This window comes from Martes martes (assembly GCF_963455335.1).
Source record: "Martes martes genome assembly, chromosome: 5".
NCBI lineage: Eukaryota > Metazoa > Chordata > Mammalia > Carnivora > Mustelidae > Martes > Martes martes.
In genome coordinates, this window is record NC_137892.1 from 40,565,533 (window position 1) to 40,584,737 (window position 19,205).

Genomic DNA, 19,205 nt, shown 5'->3' on the forward strand with positions numbered 1-19,205 from the left:
GCTGAGTGGGTTGAGCATCCAACTCTTGGTTTCAGCTCAGGTCATGATCTCAGGGCCATGAAATTGAGCCCCATGTCCAGCTCCACGCTCAGCTGGGAGTCAGCTTGAGATTCTCTTTCTCCCTTTCCCTCTGTCCCTCTCCCAGCTTGCTCTCTTTCTCAAATAAATAAATGAATTTAAAAAAAAATAAAGCATATCTAAGGGATATGTTAAACACTAAACTAGAAATATAAAGCTGCTGACAAATACAGCAAATAACATGAAAGAAAATTCACAAACCTATTAAGTATATACAAGTATCCTAACTTGTTCAAGTCAATCAAGTAAACCTATGTGGAAACGTTAATGCAAGTTTATTTCCCCTAATAAACTATATATATATAAATAAATATATAAAAATATATATAATATATATTTATAAATTAATATCTAATATAAGATATATAATATATTTAATATATTTTAAATATATAATATACATTATAATATAATATATTTAATATATATTTAATATAATATATTTAATATATATTTAAATATTTAAATTTAAATATTTAAATATATATTTAATATATATTATATATATATATATATATAATTTTTTTTGAGAGGGAGACGGCTTTTACTGCCCACCTTGGACCGAGGCCCAGTGTGGACAGGGCAGGAGGGGGTTGGACCTGCTGTGGACAATAAAGGCGCCCTCAGCGGATGTGGGCCATGTCGCCGAGAAAGGGTGTCTTCATGCAGCCGGTGCACAGCTGGTCCATCCAGAGCGGTGCCTCGTGCTGCAGGGGCGTGCGGCGCGGGTAGAAGGTGAAGCCCACACGGTAGTAGAGGAGGCAGCTGAGGGAGGCCATGTAGAGGTCCGAGAAGCGCACGAAGCGCACGAGGCGCCGGGAGAAGTATGTGGGGTTGTGGAAGGTGCAGAAGATGCTCCCGAACTGGGCGTTGAACAGGGCCTTGGTGATGCACCTCAGCTCCTGCCGCTCCTTCAGCCAGGCCGCCAGCACCTGCTGGGATTCAGCGTCCTGGTACGTCTGCATGCGCTCCAGCAGCCCTGTGAGCGCCTGCTGCCACGTCAGCGAGTGCATGTACTGCTCCGTGTTGATGATGCGGATCTCACGCTCCAGCTCGGGATGATGGCCCCAGTGCGCCAGCCGTGCCGCAGCATGAGGTCCGCCAGGTCACTGTATAGGTGGTCTCCAAAGTAGAGCACACGGGGCCCACGCCATTCTGTCAGGTGCAGGAAGTCGTACAGGTTTCCCTGCCGATAGATTTTGCCCTTCTCCAGGCTGGTGATGCGGTCCCAGAGCAGGGAGACCTTCTCATTGAGATATCTCTCTCTCTCTATCTCTATCTCTTTCTATATATCTATATCTATCTATCTATCTATCAAATATATATAGTAATATATGAGATCAAAATTAAAGCCACAAAAAGGATATGCATTGACAACTTTTATGGAATGTTTTGTTAGAATATTTATCAAAAGCTATAAATTCACACATTTTGACCCTATGCATCCTTAATTTCAATTCTATTATGAGACATTTTCCTATGTAAAAATAAGAGCAGGAAAGAAGTTCTAACTATGCAAATGCTCCCTGAAATGTTACATGAAGCTTCTGAGGGCAGTCAATGTACCCAATGATAAAGGAATGGTCAATTAGATTATGGTTGGTCTCTCAGTGGAAATAATTTATGAAGGTTTTTGAATAGCATATAGATATAGAGTCAAGTGAAAGTCAGGTCACAATTCTAAATACGTAATTATTTAAAGCTACATAAAGCGGGGCGCCTGGGTGGCTCAGTGGGTTAATCTGCTGCCTTCAGCTCAGGTCATGATCTCAGGGTCCTGGGATCGAGTCCCACATCAGGCTCTCTGCTCAGCAGGGAGCCTGCTTCCTTCCTCTCTCTGCCTGCCTCTGCCTACTTGTGATCTCTCTCTCTGTCAAATAAATAAATAAAATCTTAAAAAAAAAAAAAAGTCAAAAAAAAAAAAAAATAAAGCTACATAAAGGGATGCCTAGCTGGCTTAGTCAGTAGAGCACGTGACTCACGATCTTGGGGTTATGAGTTCAAGGCCCACATTGGGCACGGAGCCTACTTAAAATATATATGTAAATATATATAGTTTGAAAATATAGCTATATAGGATTATACACATATGTAATGAGATGATACACATACGTAAAAAGATTAAGATTAAAAGTGGAACTTTTAAACACTGCCAATAATTTTGTTAGGATAGCTGAATGAAGGAATGATTTCCACATTTCATTATTTTAATATATAGTTAAAATATAATCATACTCAGAGCCAAGAATTAAGTTTGGGACATATATGTATTACTCATGACTCCAAAGCAAATTATATATGAGTTAGTAAGGAAATAAAAAAGAAACATGGGAAAATAAAGGGCAAAGATCTTTGAAAAATATTGATATTTAAGAAATAGGCAAAGGATAAAGATTCCCATCAACCTGGCTAGAATGAAAACGCAGGCTGAAAAAGACTGACTCAGCTACTATATCCCCAAAAAAGTGAAAAAAAAAAAAAAAATCAGTTCTTCATGAGGGTTGGTGCTGTACCTGCTAAGGTGGTTTCCTTTCCTCCCTAATTATCCTTGAATACAAACAACAAACAATCACTGCTATGAAGTAACCAGTGTATATTTCTCCACCTCCAGGAACCTGTAATAACCAATGTTCTTGTTTGCAATTTAGCAGTAGCAAACCCGAGTCAAAGCTGTCAGTTTTGGATTGGCTTCAAGGAGGCTGTAGACAGGATAAAAGGCTCTTTATAGGAGCTGTCTGTTCTGATCCCTTCTCTAAAAACCAGGAGAGCTACTCCAGCAGATGGGGAAATAGGTTGGGTGAAGCTGAAAGTAGTGTGCAGTCATACGCAACCCGGGCAAAAGCAGGAATGGAGTGTCTCCCTTTCTTTTCCCGAGTCTGAGTGTATATGTCTAATTGCATTGTAGTCTCCCTGCTGCTCTCCCACACCCACCATCTTCTCCAAATAATAGGTTAATGCCAATCCCACCTTCATCATCACCTCTCAGCTCAAAATCTCATTTTCTTAGTCAAAACTAAGGAGATGATAAGCCCAGGTCCCCTGGTTGCATGCAAGTCCAAGAATACAGCAGAAGAATCTAATTGCAGTTTGGGAATAGGCGATGCACTGTACTTGACCATTAACCCTAATATTGTCCTTTGCCAGCAAATCTTCAATAGAGTACTTCACCATACTGACCCAGATTCTAGGCCAGGCAGGGAGTCTCGAACATCACTGTGAGACCTAGTCACTTATTCAATACCATTTTCCTGAACACCTACCAACCTGGCACAGGAAACAATGAAATGAATATGATTTTCTCTAAGGTGTTTACCATTTAAACAGATGAAATTTTAAAAATGTGAAAATATTTACAATATTTTGGTATGTGTTAATAATGCTCAGGTATAAAAGTACACCACAAATAAGAGGGAGTCCATACTATGTTTAAGGGGTAAAACAGATGCCAGAGAATAAGGGAAGTGTTCTTTGTGGAGTCTAGAAATGGTGGCAGAAATTCCTCTGGAGAATTACTAGACCATTTGCAGCAGAAGGAAAAGCATGAATGAGGTAGCAATGGATGAAAGGATCAATCACTTTTAGAGAAAGTTCCAGTGGTTCTTTGTGACTGGAGCAGAGGGTATTTAGTGAAGAGTGCTAGGGATGTTGAGATACTAAAAGGGGCATGGATACGAAAGGAGGACTGAATACAGATATATGTTAGAATATGAGAGCTCTTTGGAACTGGGATTCACAGAACTATTATTGATAAGGTATAACTCCCCTAAATAAAACTGTTCTTTTAACTGATGGTTCAGGAATGTCTTCATTAAAATTAATGCATTGAGCTATAGCTAACATATTATTTCATCGTAGTTTCCCACATAAGCAAACCCTTTCATAGGTATAAGCAGTTTACTAGGTAAGTCTTCTCAAGAAGCACTAGTAGGAGAGCAGGTACATGAGGCAGAGAAGGAAAGGAAGCTAATATAGATACTTAAGTGAGCAAATTACCATTGTGAGTTACTGAAGCTCAATCTCACTAGAAAATGCTTCCAAGTTAATCTACCTATAGTGTGATTCTCATTCATCAGCTCCATCCATCAACTGGTTGTATACTACTCATGGGGCATTAAATTGTTTGCACTCTGCCCTGACCCTTGCCCACAGACTGAGAATATTTTTATAGCCAGAGAATGCCTCCAGACAGAGAGTCACAGGTGTTTGTAGTAAGAAGCTGTCAGAACTGTGAGTGCCAAGATTTGGGTGGAACTACAAAGCATCTGTTACACACATCAAACCATTATTTTCCAACTATGTATGGATTTCTACAATAAATCATAATTTTTAAAAAATATATATCATTTTACTTTAACATAGCTTAAGCATATTATGAATCTTGGATAGTGACCTTAAAATTGTTTGCTATCTGACAGTTTCAGTGATTAAGTGACAAGTCACATTAAGAGGTATAAATTTTTAAAAGTAAACAAGAAAAAAAAGTCATGGCATATTATACAAATGGAGGTTTCAGAGAAGTTCAAATAGAGAGAAGTAGAAATTCTGATTCACCTGGCCCAAACTAAAAGAGACATACTATTATGAGTTGAATTGTGCACCCCCTCCATTCATATGTTGAAGTGCTAACATCCAGTACCTCAGAATCTGACCTTATTTGGAAATAGAGTCATTGGAGATATAGTTAATTAAGATAAAGTCATTAGAGTGGGCCCTAATTCACTACGGCCAGTATCCGTAGAAAAAGGGGAAATTTGGACAGACACAAACGTTTCACCAACTGACAATGAAGGCAGAGATCTACAACCTAAGGAATGACAAAGAATGCCAGCAAACCAGCAGGAGTTAATGGAGGGTCATGGGGCAGATTCTTCTTCACAGCTCTCAGAAGGCACCAACCCTATCAACACCTTGATCTTGGACTTCTGGCCTCCAGAACTATGAAATACTAAATTTCTGTTGTTTAAACCACCTAGTTTGTGGCTCTTTGTTGTGGCAGCCTTAGAAAAAACTCGTACATATAACAAAGGAAAATAAAACCTGTGCCTCTGCAGGCAATACCAAATATCAAGATCATGGTGTGACTAGAATACTTAATCATTATTCATCCTATTAGGTTAATGTTAATTTCACTTTTTAAAAATTGCTTTTGTAGTTTTATTTGTATTTATTCTTGTATTTTTATCATTATGGTATGTAATAGTTATAAGCATAAGGGATTTATAATTATTTTATAATTTAAAGTTAATATTTTAATAAAAATACTTTAAATAAATGGTTATTCTCAGTTGAGAATAATTTCTTTTGAATGAACTTCATTTAAAAGAAACTTGGAGAAATCTTGCCTTGAACTGTTGGCATCTTTTTCATATTAGCATGTATTGATCGACATGACAGTTAATTTAGCGTGTCAACTTGCCTGGGCTAAGGGATGCTCAGATAGCTGGTAAAATATTTCTGGGTATGTCTTTGGGAATGTCTCCAAAAGAAATTACCATCTGAAACCGCAAGGGAGTAAAGAATATTACCTTCACCAACACAAGTGGGCATAGTTCCAATTCCTTGAGGACCTGAATAGAACAAATGGGTAGAAAAAGAGTAATTCCTCTCTCTCTGAACTGAGACATGAAAATCACCATCTCCTGCCCTAAGAGATCCTTTCAGACTCAGATGAAGACTTATACCATTGGCCTCTCAATTCTCTTCCAGTTTCTCATCTTTACTTTTTGTGGGGGGCTCTTTTTGGGGAGGGTCTCTGAATACCTTCACTCATACAACTAAACAATGTGGCTGTTGGAAACTTTCAGACTAACATGTGAGATCGACTGAGTAATCCATTCAAAGACCTAAATTCCATGACAAGACTATTAACTAATGGAGCTTCACCAAAGTACCTATGACAATTAATTTTATGTATTAAATTGGCTGGACTATAGTGCCTAGATATTTGGTCAAACATTATTCTGGATGTGTCTGTATGAGTGTTTTTGGGGTGAGAATACCATTTAAAATTGGTGGACTCTAATATTCTGGTTTCTCTTCAGATTGTATAAATCCTTCTCCTTTTAAATTGGTGGACTCTGAGTAAAGAAGATAACCCTCCATAAGATGGGTGGCTGTTATTCAATCAACTGAAGGTCTTAATAAAGCAAAAATGGACCTATCTGGAAAAAGAAGAAATTTTACCTGCAGATGGCTTTTGGAATTGAACTGGAAGTGTAGTGCTGCCCACCATCTCCTCTCTACCAGCCTACTGTGCAGATTTTAAACATTCCATGCTCCATAACTGCCTGAACTAATATTTTAAAATAAATATATTTATCTATCATTCATCTATCTATCTATCTATCTATCTATCATTTATCTATCCATCCATCCATCCATCCATCCATCCTATGGGTTCTGTTTTTCTGGAGAATCCCGTATACCTGACCTTAAATAAATTACCTGGACCAAAGTGGGATAGAAATGATTGGTCTGCCTTAAGTCAAATAGCCATCTTCAAATCAATCAATTATGGGAGAAGACTGGGATATGCAAAGTATGGTAGCTTCCATATAATCATTTGATCATGTGATTGAAACAAAACAAAACAAAACAAAAAACATTTTACCAAAGAACAAAGTTTGGAGAGCTGTATGAAGAACACCTTACACATACAAATATGTTTGCTAAATTAGGTATAAAAAAGAGCACAGTTTAAGATAAAAGACATGTATAACCAAGGTTTGGGTGTGGAATAAATTTTGTTTAATAAAAAATAGAAAAGATTTAATTTGTTCCATTTGGCAAAAACTGACATGTGTTTAAATTAAATTGACAAATTTCAAAGCACACCACTGAGTAGCTTCATACATCTGCTACTTTTCTAAAAATAACATTTGTAGGGTATCTTAAAAGTGCTTTGGACCTAATTTATTCTCATTATTGAATATAATCTATATCTTACATGTTTTACAGTTTACATAATATATTATGTGAAATATACAAATCATTTGATTTCTTAATTAGGTTGAATTTTATCTAAATAAAGTATGTATTGGAATCTTCTTAATATCAAATAAATACCAAATACACTATAGTCTTTAGTGCTATAACATTTTATGGCTGCATAATTAAAATTTATAATGTGCAGTAGATATTTACAGCCTAATAATAGGATACAAAGAATGCCAGATATGAGTGGAAGACTCAAATGTCTCCACTATGATTCTATTCCAATTCATATGATTTTATCACACAGTGGTTGAGTATATAGGTTTGTGGTTAATTCTAGACAATGGACATATTCCATGAGAAAGCAGAGGGCTGTTAATTTCTGTTTTATAGTCTTTCTTACTTGAAGTACTCAACAGGAGAGTGGAAGGCTTTTTCATTTCTGGTGCTTTACTGTGATAAGCGGTTCTTCTTTCTTTCATTTAGCCCCTAATATAAGGTGTTACTACTCTGACAGAGATTCACCAACATATTCATTTTATGAGAAATACAATAGTTTCTCAGTAATTGAATTCATATTCATAGAGAATTGGAAGGGAGCTAGATGGCTTTGAAAGCCAGACAACATACATTCTGTTGCTAAATCTGCTACCCATTAATTGTCACTGAGAAAACATGTGAAATCTCTGCACATTATTTTTCTCAGCTGGATATTGTAGGAAATAGAAGTTTATATCCTTCAATTAAATGAAATACATTTAATTCTACTACAAATGACTATTTTACAAAAAAGTCAATAATTAGGGCAGTAGATGTTTCAAGTGTTCACAGAACAACTACTTCCACTTTCTCAAGCATATCTCATGTCTTTTTGCTCTGTCAACAAGACTTTCTTTGGGAATTGAAACTGAGTCTTAATACATCCATTTCAAAAATCTGCAGATACTTTGGAATTTCTATGCATAATGGGATATTTTTCAGAAAAAAATAAAACAAAACAAAACCTTAGCTCTGTGTATAATACCAAACTTGCAAACTGAATATTTCAATGTTATATTTTTGGTCACTGAATCAAAATCTTTCTCAACTGAATACATAATCACTATAACATATCCTAGTCACTTGTTTCAAATCTGTCTTTGAGTTACTTTCAAAATAGTAAGATATTTTTAAAACTAGCAATGAATACTTCCCATTTCATACAAGGCAACCCTCAACCAACATTCAGGTTTTTATTTCACTCTCTCAGACTATTTTCACATATCATTTTGTCTTGTTTCCAACCTTTTTGATTTCCATCCTTTTGAGTATCTAGTTTACTTAACTAATTACTAGCTCAGCTGCAATGTACTACAAAATATATTGCCTTAATATTATTATTGCACCCCAGTTATTATCCCTGGTGTCCACAACAAACGATCCCTCAAGTACCACTGTAGAACAAGAGTGGTAGGTACAAATCCACTGCCTCCAGGAATATTCAATCACCATATTGAATGAGACGCAAGGGACATAGTATAATTGTTATGATGAGAGAACATGAGTGGGCTTATTTGTTTGCTGGTTGAACTTTTTTAAAGATTTATTTATTTATTTGAGAGACAGAGAGAAAGAGAGTGTGCATGTGTTGGGTAGGGGCAGAGACTGAGAGGAACCAGAGAAACCTCAAGCAGAGTCCCGATTAGCATGAAGCCTGATTCAGGGCTTGATCCCAAGAGAGATCATGACCCTGAGACAAAATCAAGAGTCAGATACACAACCAATTAAGATACCCAGGCACCCCAGTTGATTTGTTTTAACTATATTTATTCATTGGTTCTTTTATTCATTTGCCTTGATATTATTAGCTTTTACTTTTAATTTTATTTGTTGAGGGGGGTAGTTGGGAGGGAGAAATAGGTCTCATTTGTAATAAACTGATTTTTTTAAGCAGTCACTGTGGAATGTAGGTACCCTCACAAAAACTACGTGTTTTTGTAAGTTGTTCTATGTAGGACTAGTATTTACCTTGCTTTTTTTAATAGAATAACATGGCAATGTAATTTATCACACTGCCTTCTTTCACGTTTTTTAAGTTCCCCTTATCAGCCTGGCTACTCATCTATTTTGTTGTTATTGTCATTACTTACTGGATTGGTTTATTTTGTTTAGGTATCCATTTATTTTTTGTCAATTAAATCATAAGAAATATTATAGTCAGACCTAGTAAGAATTCTTCCCTCAGATAATTTAGGTTAACAGGAAAAGCCTTCAAGAGTTTTAGAATGCAAAATAATAATAATAATAATAATAATAATAATAATAATAAAATAAAATTAAAAAATAAAAAAATAAAAAAAATTTAACCTGTTTAAACTTTGAAGAAAAATTGTAATATATTGTCAAGTATAGTGAGTTGGGTGCTCTGGAAACATACAATAAAATGGAGTTTGGGTTCCAAGATGCTTATTTGAATCAACATCTATGGAAAAATAAGGTAGTATCAGAAGTAATTAGAATAATTCAGTTATGATATTGGCCTAACAAAACAATGGAAAACTCTGAAGGGAATGCTCAGATCTTAATACTCCACCTCACTCATCAACCAGATCTGGGCTACTCCAAGGAGGGCAGGACCTTGAGCAAGGCAGCTCTCTGAAGCTGAGGCAATCCCTGAAGGAGGTGATACCTAGAGTCTTTCTGGTGAAGCACTCCCACAGATGGAAATAAATCTTTCCTTAAACAAGGATCTAGGTGGGGTCTCACTGTGTCTACAATATCAGAATAGAATAATTTGGAACATATCATATACAGATGTTACAGTGATATATACTCTCTGGCTCAGTCTCAGCATATTGTTCCAAGTTTCCTGATGAAGGAAGCTGTGAAACAAGGTGAAAATTAATTCTGAGGACCTAAAATAAATTGTAATGTCTACAAGGTCAGACTATCTCAGTAGAGTCAACCATTTCTGAAAAAAAAACAAAAAACAAAAAACAAAATTAATTTTAGTAGAAACAGAACATTAACAATCTGTAACTACCTTGGTAGGGAAAATACTTACTCATTCAGCAAGAATTTAGGGGTAGAAGCATAGTAAGTCTTGACCCCAGATGATAACTGTCCCTGATTAAGCTAGCAATAGTTTACCACTATAATAATCAAAATTTCAGAAGCTTTCACCATAAAAGCTATTTTTTATCCAAACTAGGATAAGGGAGCATGCAATGACTTTTGAACTCATTTAGGAACCCACATTTCTTCTACTATATTGTGTGAATTCATTACATTAAGCCAATAGTTAAGGGAAGGGAAAGGATGATTAGTGAGGTGTTTCTAAAGACCAGATCTAGAAGTGGTACTAATCATTTTACTCACATTCGTTGATCATAACTCAGTCACAGATCCACACTAAACTGCAATGGAGACTAAAATAAAGTCTGGCAGGACTCCAAGAAAAATAGAACAAGTTGGGCACTGGTGAACACATATAACCTTGTAATAGCTCTTGAGATGAGTCAGAACATAGGGAAGAACTGAGCAGAACTGCTGGTAAGGTAATTATATTGATACAGAGTTCAAAGTAAGTAGAAGTGTGATTGTCATTCATATTACCTGAGGAAGTTTGCAGAAGGAAAAACTACAAAATAAGAATAATGGGTTGCACTTTTACTCTATTAAGCAATTATCCTAGAATAATTTGAAAGTCAAATAAGAGAAAATCTCAACAATTCTCCTTTTTTTTTTTCCATTTGAAGTACATAATGTACAAAGATCTATTGTTAAGAACTTGGAATATTGCTACTTATTAAATTATAAACTTCTTTTACTTAGAGACAATTATTGTGCATATGATACAATCTTCTATGCAGATTCAACAATTATTGAAGTGTGGGATGATGGATTACAATCATTATTTTATTCGAAGCTAAAATAATTACTTTCGAACTATTGTTAAATGTCAAGAAAAGTGATAAAATGTGTTTATAGGTTGTTGTAGTTCAGTGGCATTTAAATTTTTAATGAGGTCAAAAGTGGGGGAAGGAGGAAAGCATCCAAATTATCTATACACTTTAGTATGTAACCACTTGAGAAAATGTGAATTTAAGAATATAGTAAAGGAAGAAAATGGTAGTCTTTAGAAATCAACTTCCTCAAATTTAGTACCTAAAAGGTAATAAATGTCTTCACAGCTATGAAAATTCTATGAAAAACTATACTATTAACATTACTTGAAGACAGAAAATGCTAACAACACTGAAAAATGTAGCTGTGATGAAAAAAAAGAAAAACAAATCCCCATCCAGGTTCTACATGCTTCCATCATACCCCTACTGTACAACAATGCTTGTAGCAAACAAAGTCACACCAGGAAAAATATACATGGGAAACAGAGAGTGGACACTAATGCAAGGGACTAAGGGAGAATTATGGAAACATCAGAAAGATTAAATTCATCACAAATCTGGAAATACGTAATGAGTAATTAAATAGACAGGAGTATGGACTAAGTAAAGGGGTTTAAAATTAAGAAAATTTAAAGGGTCAGGCACCAAATAAAGGGCCAGATAGGCTATTTAAATTAAAGACCTGCTTTACATGGACAAGCCTGATTTACACGGACCCACTTCCAAAGACATAGCTTTTGACTGAGACGAAGGCAAAACAGAAGAAATAAGCACATTTTGGCAACTGGGTGGTAAAGAAGAAAAAGTTGAAATTTAGGACCCTGAAAGACAAACTCACAACTCACAAGACTCATGACCTCTGCTACCAGTAAAACACAGAAGGAAAAACCTTTATTATACACTTGGATTTCAATAGACAAGCAGAAAAGAATGCCATTAAACTTGAAGTCTGGAAAACTTTTTTTTTTTTTTTTTAAGATTTTATTGACTTATCTGAGAGAGAGAGAGAGAGCACAAGTAGAGTGAGGGGCAGAGGGAGAAGTAGACTTCTTCCTGAGCAGGGAGCCTGATGTGGGGCTTGATCCTGAGACTCAAGGATCATGACCTGAGCTGAATGAAGGCAGACGCTTAACTGACTGAGCCACCCAGGAGCCCATGAAAAACACTTAACATCAATAAAGTAAGCAAAGGGGGCACCTGGGTGGCTCAGTGGGTTGAAGCCTCTGCCTTCGGCTCAGGTCATGATTTCAGGGTCCTGGGATCGAGCCCCACATCGGGTTCTCTGCTCAGCAGGGAGCCTGCTTCCTCCTCTGTCTCTGCCTGCCTCTCTGCCTACTTGTGATCTTTGTCTTTCAAAAAAAAATAAATAAAATCTTAAAAAAAATAAAGTAAGCAAAGGAAAAAGTCTATAGACAATTACTGCAGTAAATCAGGAAACAAATTTTCACAAAAGACAACTGGGAAAAATTTCCCCTGAAAAATAATAATGAAGCAGAAGTACAACAGAATTAAATGTATCCAACCAAGCATCTGAAGATAGGTCAATTATTCCATGAATTATAATTTTAAAAACTATGAACAGAAATGTACACAAAAGTTGGGAGAAATTAAAACAGTTGATTGAACTCTGAAAAGTAGTGGAGGAGAAAAAATTACTTCAGAAATAAAAGAAAAATTAGATGCATAGGGGAGATTAGACACAAATGAAAATTTATTAAGGAACTTTGAAGAATGGCAAGAAAGCAATCAAGAATACGTCAATGGCATAAAGAAAGAATAAACATGGCAAAAGACAAAGTAGGGGAAATGGAAGACAGACAAAATGGAACAATATTTATATTACTAGACTCTCTGAAGTAGAAAAACCAAACAATGGAAGGGAATATCTGAAACTCTAACCCAAGAAAATACTCCAGGAATAGCAAAAATTTTGAATCTACATTAAAAAAGCTTTAGTGGATACCTGAAAAAATTAACCTAGAATGATCAATAACAAAATATATCTTAGAAAAAAAAATAGATTTCAAAGATAAAAATTAAATCCTCAAGGACAACAAAGAAAAATTCAAATGGCTTATAAACTCAAAAAAAATCCTAGCATTTAATATATCAAAATCAATCTAAAAGTCAGGAAAAAAGCAGCATTAAAAACAAGTAATAGTGAAAAAAAATGTGGAACACAGATTTCCTATCTAGCTAAGGCAGTCTTTCAAATATCAAGACAGTATGAAAAGAAACTATTTCAACATACGAGAAATTAAGAAATTGTGCACCCATCAGCCCTTCTTGAGGAATATACTAAAGGATGAACTTCATCCAACTAAATAGCAACTAGAAAAACTACAGCAAATGGACTGATGGCAAATTCTTCTTTAACTTTGGTGTAGAAAAAGACTTGAACTCTGACACAAAATCTAGAGGCAATAAAAGAAAATATTGCTAACTTTTGTTACTTAAAAGAAAAACATGGCGAAACTCACTATAAAAGAAAAAATTCAAGAGAACTGTAAGACCAGCAGAAAACATTCACAATATATAGCACATATATAAGAATTATAGCCCTAAAATAAATATTCCTTTTAAAAATTAAGAGGCCAAGAACCCAAAACCTGATGCAAAAATGGGAAAAATACATAAACAGATAATTTAAAAAAAGACAAAAGCTGTCCTTAAATATACAATAAAATGTTTATACTCACTCCTAATTAAAAACATGAAATTATAAAAACACAAAGATAATACTTTTACCTATCAGACCAGCAATATCTGTCATCTATCTATTGATTGCTCTATCTATCTGTCTATCATCACACATTTTGGAGGCAATCTTTGGGAAATAAGTACTCTCATACTTTGCTAGTGACAATGCAAAGTAGCACAACACTTTTATACAGATATTTGTTTATTCTTAATAAAAGTGCTTATATAATTCCCTACTTTTATGCAATTACAGGTCAGAAACTATCTTGAAGATGTATCTCCAGTTATTTGAAAAAATATATTCATATTGCTTGTAATTCTAAAATATTATAAACAACCCAAGTACTCATACACAGGACAGTGAAAAAAACTGTCAAAAACATGTTTTTGAAAAAAACATGGTGCATCTACACAATGAAACCAATGCAGCTGTAAAAAATAATGAGGAAGACAGTTACTGGCTGACAGCAGAATGGTTTACAGAATATACTGTTAAAAAAAAAAAAAGTTCAGAAGAATACCCATACTATGTTACCCTTTATATGAAGAAGAGTGGCATTAAAATATAGACACATAAGTGTTCGCTAGTTACCTGCAGGGAATATGTGGCCAAGTGGTGGTAAGAAGGGAAGAATGGGAAAGGGGCAGTAGAGATTAAGAAGAAAAGAAAAGAAAAGAAAAGTTCTGTGTGTAACTATTTTATATCTAACTTTTAGAAACGTAGTAATGTTTTACATATCCTTCACCTCCCCCAGGAATAAACAATTAAAACTAAGAAGGATGTGGAGGAATGCCAAAGTGGAATCCATACCCTAATAAATGAATTAAACAGCATTAAACATAACAACATAATTACTCTGAAGAAAACATTGAGACAAAACCAAATTAAAGGAAATTCTACCAAACAGTAGGTAAGTGCTCTTCAGAGGTGCCAAGATTTTGAAAGACAGGAGATTAAGGAAGTATTACAGACTAGAGGAGTCCAAGTAAAAATAACAACTAAATGAAATATAGATTCCTGGATAGAATCCTGGAACAAATGAAGGATGTTAGTGCGGAAAAGCTGCTGAAATTTGAACAAGGTCTGTGACTATTAAACTAATACTAATTTCCTGGTTTCAATAAGTATAGCATGGTTATATAAATAATAATTTCAGAGGAAGTTCAATGAAGGGTATATGGGAATATCAGTACAATTTTTGCAATTTTTTGTAAATCTAAATTGAGTTTAAAATAAATTGCTAAAACATAAAAGAGATGAATTTGCCTGAGCTGTGGCAACTAAATTTCACTTTCTCAGTAATAAAGTTAGAATAAAGTATAGGTTTTGAATGGTTCTAAGTAGATTTTTTTAAGTTTTATATTTTTATATAAAAAAAGGAGAATATCATTAATAAAGGGCCAGGTGGACAGAGTTGGTAAATGATCAGTCATGCAAAGAAGACGTCCTATTAACTGTCCAATTATTTGCAACCGCCAATCAAGTAAGAGTAAAATGAAGTTGAATGAATAGTATGATTACTTGTGAGTAATTTTTCACCTCATATCTTACTACATGGCTTGTCAGAGAAAAAAATCTTTTCAATAACTGATAAAACATTGGTTTAAAAACCAGTCCTGATTTATACAATGGGAATGATGCAAACAAATATAATCACAGAAACATATTTTAATGGTTACATCATGTTTGTAACAAGAAAAATCAAGAAATTTTTAGAAGTTTTTATTTAAGTTCTAGTTAGTTAGTATACAGTGTAATATTTGTTTTGGTGTACTTTACAGTGATCTGACATTTCCATACAACACTCAGTGCTCATCACAAGAGCACTCCTTAATCCCCATCACCTACTGAACCAATCCCCCATCCTCACCCCCCACCCCCAGGGTAACCATCAATTTGTTCTCTACAATTAAGAGTTTGTTTCTCGGTTTAACTTGGTTTGCTATTCTCTCTCTCTTTTTCCCTCTGCTCATTTGTTTTGTTTCTTAAATCCCACATATGAGTGAAATCATATAGTATTTGTCTTTCTCTGACTTATTTCCCTCTCTAGCTTTATCCATATCATTGCAAATGGCAAGATTTCATTCTTTTGTATGGCTGAAGAATATATATATATATATATATATATATATATATATATATATATATCACTCTTCTTTATCCATTTATCATTCAATGGATATTTGGGCTATGTCTATAATTTGGTTATTTTTGATAATGCTGCTACATATATTGGGGTGCATGCATTTTGTATTTTGTATTAGTATTTTCATATTCTTTGGGTAAATACTGAGTAGTGTAATTGCTGGATGATAGGGTAGTTCTATCTTTAACTTTTCAAGGAAACCTTCACACTATACAGAGTGGCTGCACCCTTTGCATTCCCACAAACAGTGACAGAGTTCCCCTTTCTTCACATCCTCATGCAACACCTGTTGTTTCTTGTACTGTTCATTTTAGTCACTGTGATATGTGTGAGGTTATCTCTCATTGTAGTTTTGATTTGCATTTCCCTGATGATCAGTGATGTTGAGCATCTTTTCATGTGTCTGTTGGCCATCTGGATGTCTTCTTCAAAAAAATGTCTACTCATGTCTTCTGCCCATTTTTTAATTGGATTATTCATTTTAGGGGTGTTGAGTTTTATTAGTTCTTGATATATTTTGTATACCAACCCTTTATGTCATTTGCAAATATCTTCTTCCATTATGTAGGCTGCCTTTTAGTTTTGTTGATTGTTTCCCACTCTGTGCAGAACCTTTTTATTTTCATGAAGTCCCAACCATTTATTTTTGCTTTTGCTTTCCTTGCCTCTGAAGACATATCTAGAAAGAAGTTGCTATGGCCAATGTCAAAGAAGTTACTGCCTGTGTACTCCTCTAGGATTTTTATGGTTTCAGGTCTCAATTTAGATCTTTCATATATTTTGAATTTATTTTTTTGTATGGTATAAGAAAGTGGTCTAGTTTCTTTCTTTTGCATGTTGCTGCCCACTTTTCCCAATACATTTGTTGAAGAGACTCTCTTTTTCCCACTGGATAGTCTTTTCTGCTTTGTCAAGATTAATTAACTATATAGTTGTGGGTTCATTTCTGGGTTTTCTGTTCTGTTCTGTTGATCTGTTTCTATTTTTGTACTAGCACCATACAATCTTAATCACTACAGCTTTGTAATATAACCTGAAGTCCAGAATTGTGATGCCACCAGGTTTTGCTTTTCTTTTCCAAGATTGCTTTGGCTATCTGGGGTATTTTATGGTTCCATACAAATTTTAGGATTGTTTGTTCTAGTCCTTTGAAAAATGCTCATGTTATTTTGATTGGTTTGCAAGAAATGTGTAGACTGCTTTGCATAGTATAGATCTTTTAACAATATTTGTTCTTTGAATCCTTGAGCATGGAATGTCTTTCCATTTCCTTGTGTTGCTTTCAATTTTTTTCATCAGTGTTTTATAGTTTCCAGAATATAATCTTTTACCTCTTTGGTTATGTTTATTTCTAGGTATTATTGTTATTATTATCATCATCTTGGTACAACTGTCAGTGCAATTGAGTCCTTAATTTCTTCTTCTGCTGCCTCATTATTGCCATATAGAAATGAAACAGATTTTCGTACATTAATTTTATATCCTGGGACTTTACTGAATTTGTACATCAGTTCTAACAGTTATTTTGGTGGAGGTTTAGGGTTTTCTATAAAGAGCATCATGTCATCTGCAAATAACGAAAATCTGATTTCTTTCTTGCCAGTTTGGATGCCTTTTATTTCTTTTTGTTGCCTGATTGCTGTGGTCAGGACTTCCAGTACCATGTTAAATAACAGTGATGAGAGAAAAATCCAGCAATTTTGACTTCAATAGTGCAAAGGCTCAGATTCAGTCAAAATAAGATAATGTTATAAGAAAACTGTTATATAAATCATTTAAGTGTTCAAACACAAGAGTGTTTTGACTAATTTACTTAAAAAAATTCATTTTCCATTTCTGAACACACATTCCCAGTGACTGTTTTAGTATGAATTAAGGATTAGCAAAGTTACTCAGTACTGCAATGGACTGGATGTTTGTATTCCCCCCAAAATATTATATTATGAAATCCTAATCCTAATGTGATAGTATTTGGAGATGCGGCTTTTGTGAGGTAATTGGGTCTGAAAGTGGAGCCTACATGAATGGGATTAGTACCCTTATATGGGAAGGCTAGAGATGTAGTTAGCGCTTGCTCCCCACCCCCCACCCCCCGCCCCCAGAAAAAGGCCTTCTGTCAAGCAGGAAGAAGGCAGTTATCAGGAACCCACCATGCTGGCACCCTGATCTCCACCCTCTAGAATGTGAGAAATAAATATTTATTGTTTAAGCCACCCAGACTATGGTAATTTGTTATAGCGGCTAGCACTAAGACAAGTTTTTATTCTTTGTGGAGCATTTCAAACCATTTTAAACTCTAAACTCACTTAAGAAAACCAAATGTACATTTAGATGGAGATGGAGCAAGGGAAATTCTAACTAGCAAAAGCACCATGGATGTTTCACTGTTTTAAGTCATCTCACACCTTAATTTTACTGAAATATAACCCAAACAATAGAACTTTAGTTCTAAAATATATTGCTTTTTACAAATTAAGCTTCCATTAGTTAAAAAACAAACAAGTTACAAACTAGTATATGTAAATAGAGATTTATATATTTTTACTATTTCCGAAGTCAAGTATTTATTTATAGGGAGAAAACAAAAGTGGGTTTTGGTTGTGGTCTTAAATACATATTAGCAAAATGAAGTGATATATTTTTTTCTCTCATGCATGCCCAAAAGCTAACAACAAACTGTGGATAGTAATGGCAAATAAGTTATTGATGCAAAAAATATAATCATTAGAATGAAAAGGAAATTCTTTTTTTTTTTTTTTAAGATTTTTTATTTATTTAAGAGTGAGTGTGAGAGAAAGTACAGAGGGACAGGGAGAGGGAGAAGCAGACTCCTGGCTGAGCAAAAAGTTGGAATCAGGGGGCTGGAATCAGGACCCAAGACCATGACCTGAGTCGAAGACAGATGCTTAACTGACTGAGCCACCCAGGAGCCACTGAAGTAATTGTTGTTGTTATTGTTGTTGTTGTTGTTGTTCTTCTTCTTCTTCTTTTTTTTTCCCAAGATTTTATGTTTAAGTAATTTCTACTTCCGACACGGGGCTCAAACCCACAATCCTGAGACCAAGTAGCATGTTTCACCAACTGAGCCAGGCAGGTGCCCCAAAAAGGAAATTCTGTACCTCATGCATGTTTATCTTGAGGATAAATCCAGGGCCAGAATTTTTGGAGGACACGCTCACTTCATTCAAATCCTCAAGTATATTACTTAGCATGGCCATTTTAGCACTGATTCTAACTTCATTATTTCACTTGGTCTATGATTTGATGATAATAGCACATCTCACCTAAGAGCTGTTTTTCATTTTGTGCTATGTGGTTTGGAAAGTTCCACTCCCTAAAAATCAAATATCTGTCTTTCTGCATCAAGTTTTTAATTTCTGTAGCTAAAATTTTTCTCTCAAATGTGTCTCTGAGGTGACTGCATCTCTTAGAAATCTTTTCTTTAATCTGTGTACATGAC

The 19,205-nt window shown here is 34.9% G+C and overlaps 1 pseudogene across 1 annotated transcript; it reads right to left on the minus strand.

The window, feature by feature from the left end:
• Positions 1–701: 701 nt before the first annotated feature.
• LOC308343282 (5'-nucleotidase domain-containing protein 2-like) lies at positions 702–18,963 on the minus strand (annotated as a pseudogene). The gene is made up of 2 exons: positions 18,865–18,963; positions 702–1,321 (listed from the first exon to the last, which is right to left on the minus strand). The product of its transcript is annotated as a 5'-nucleotidase domain-containing protein 2-like (transcript).
• Between the last annotated feature and the right edge of the window lie 242 nt (positions 18,964–19,205).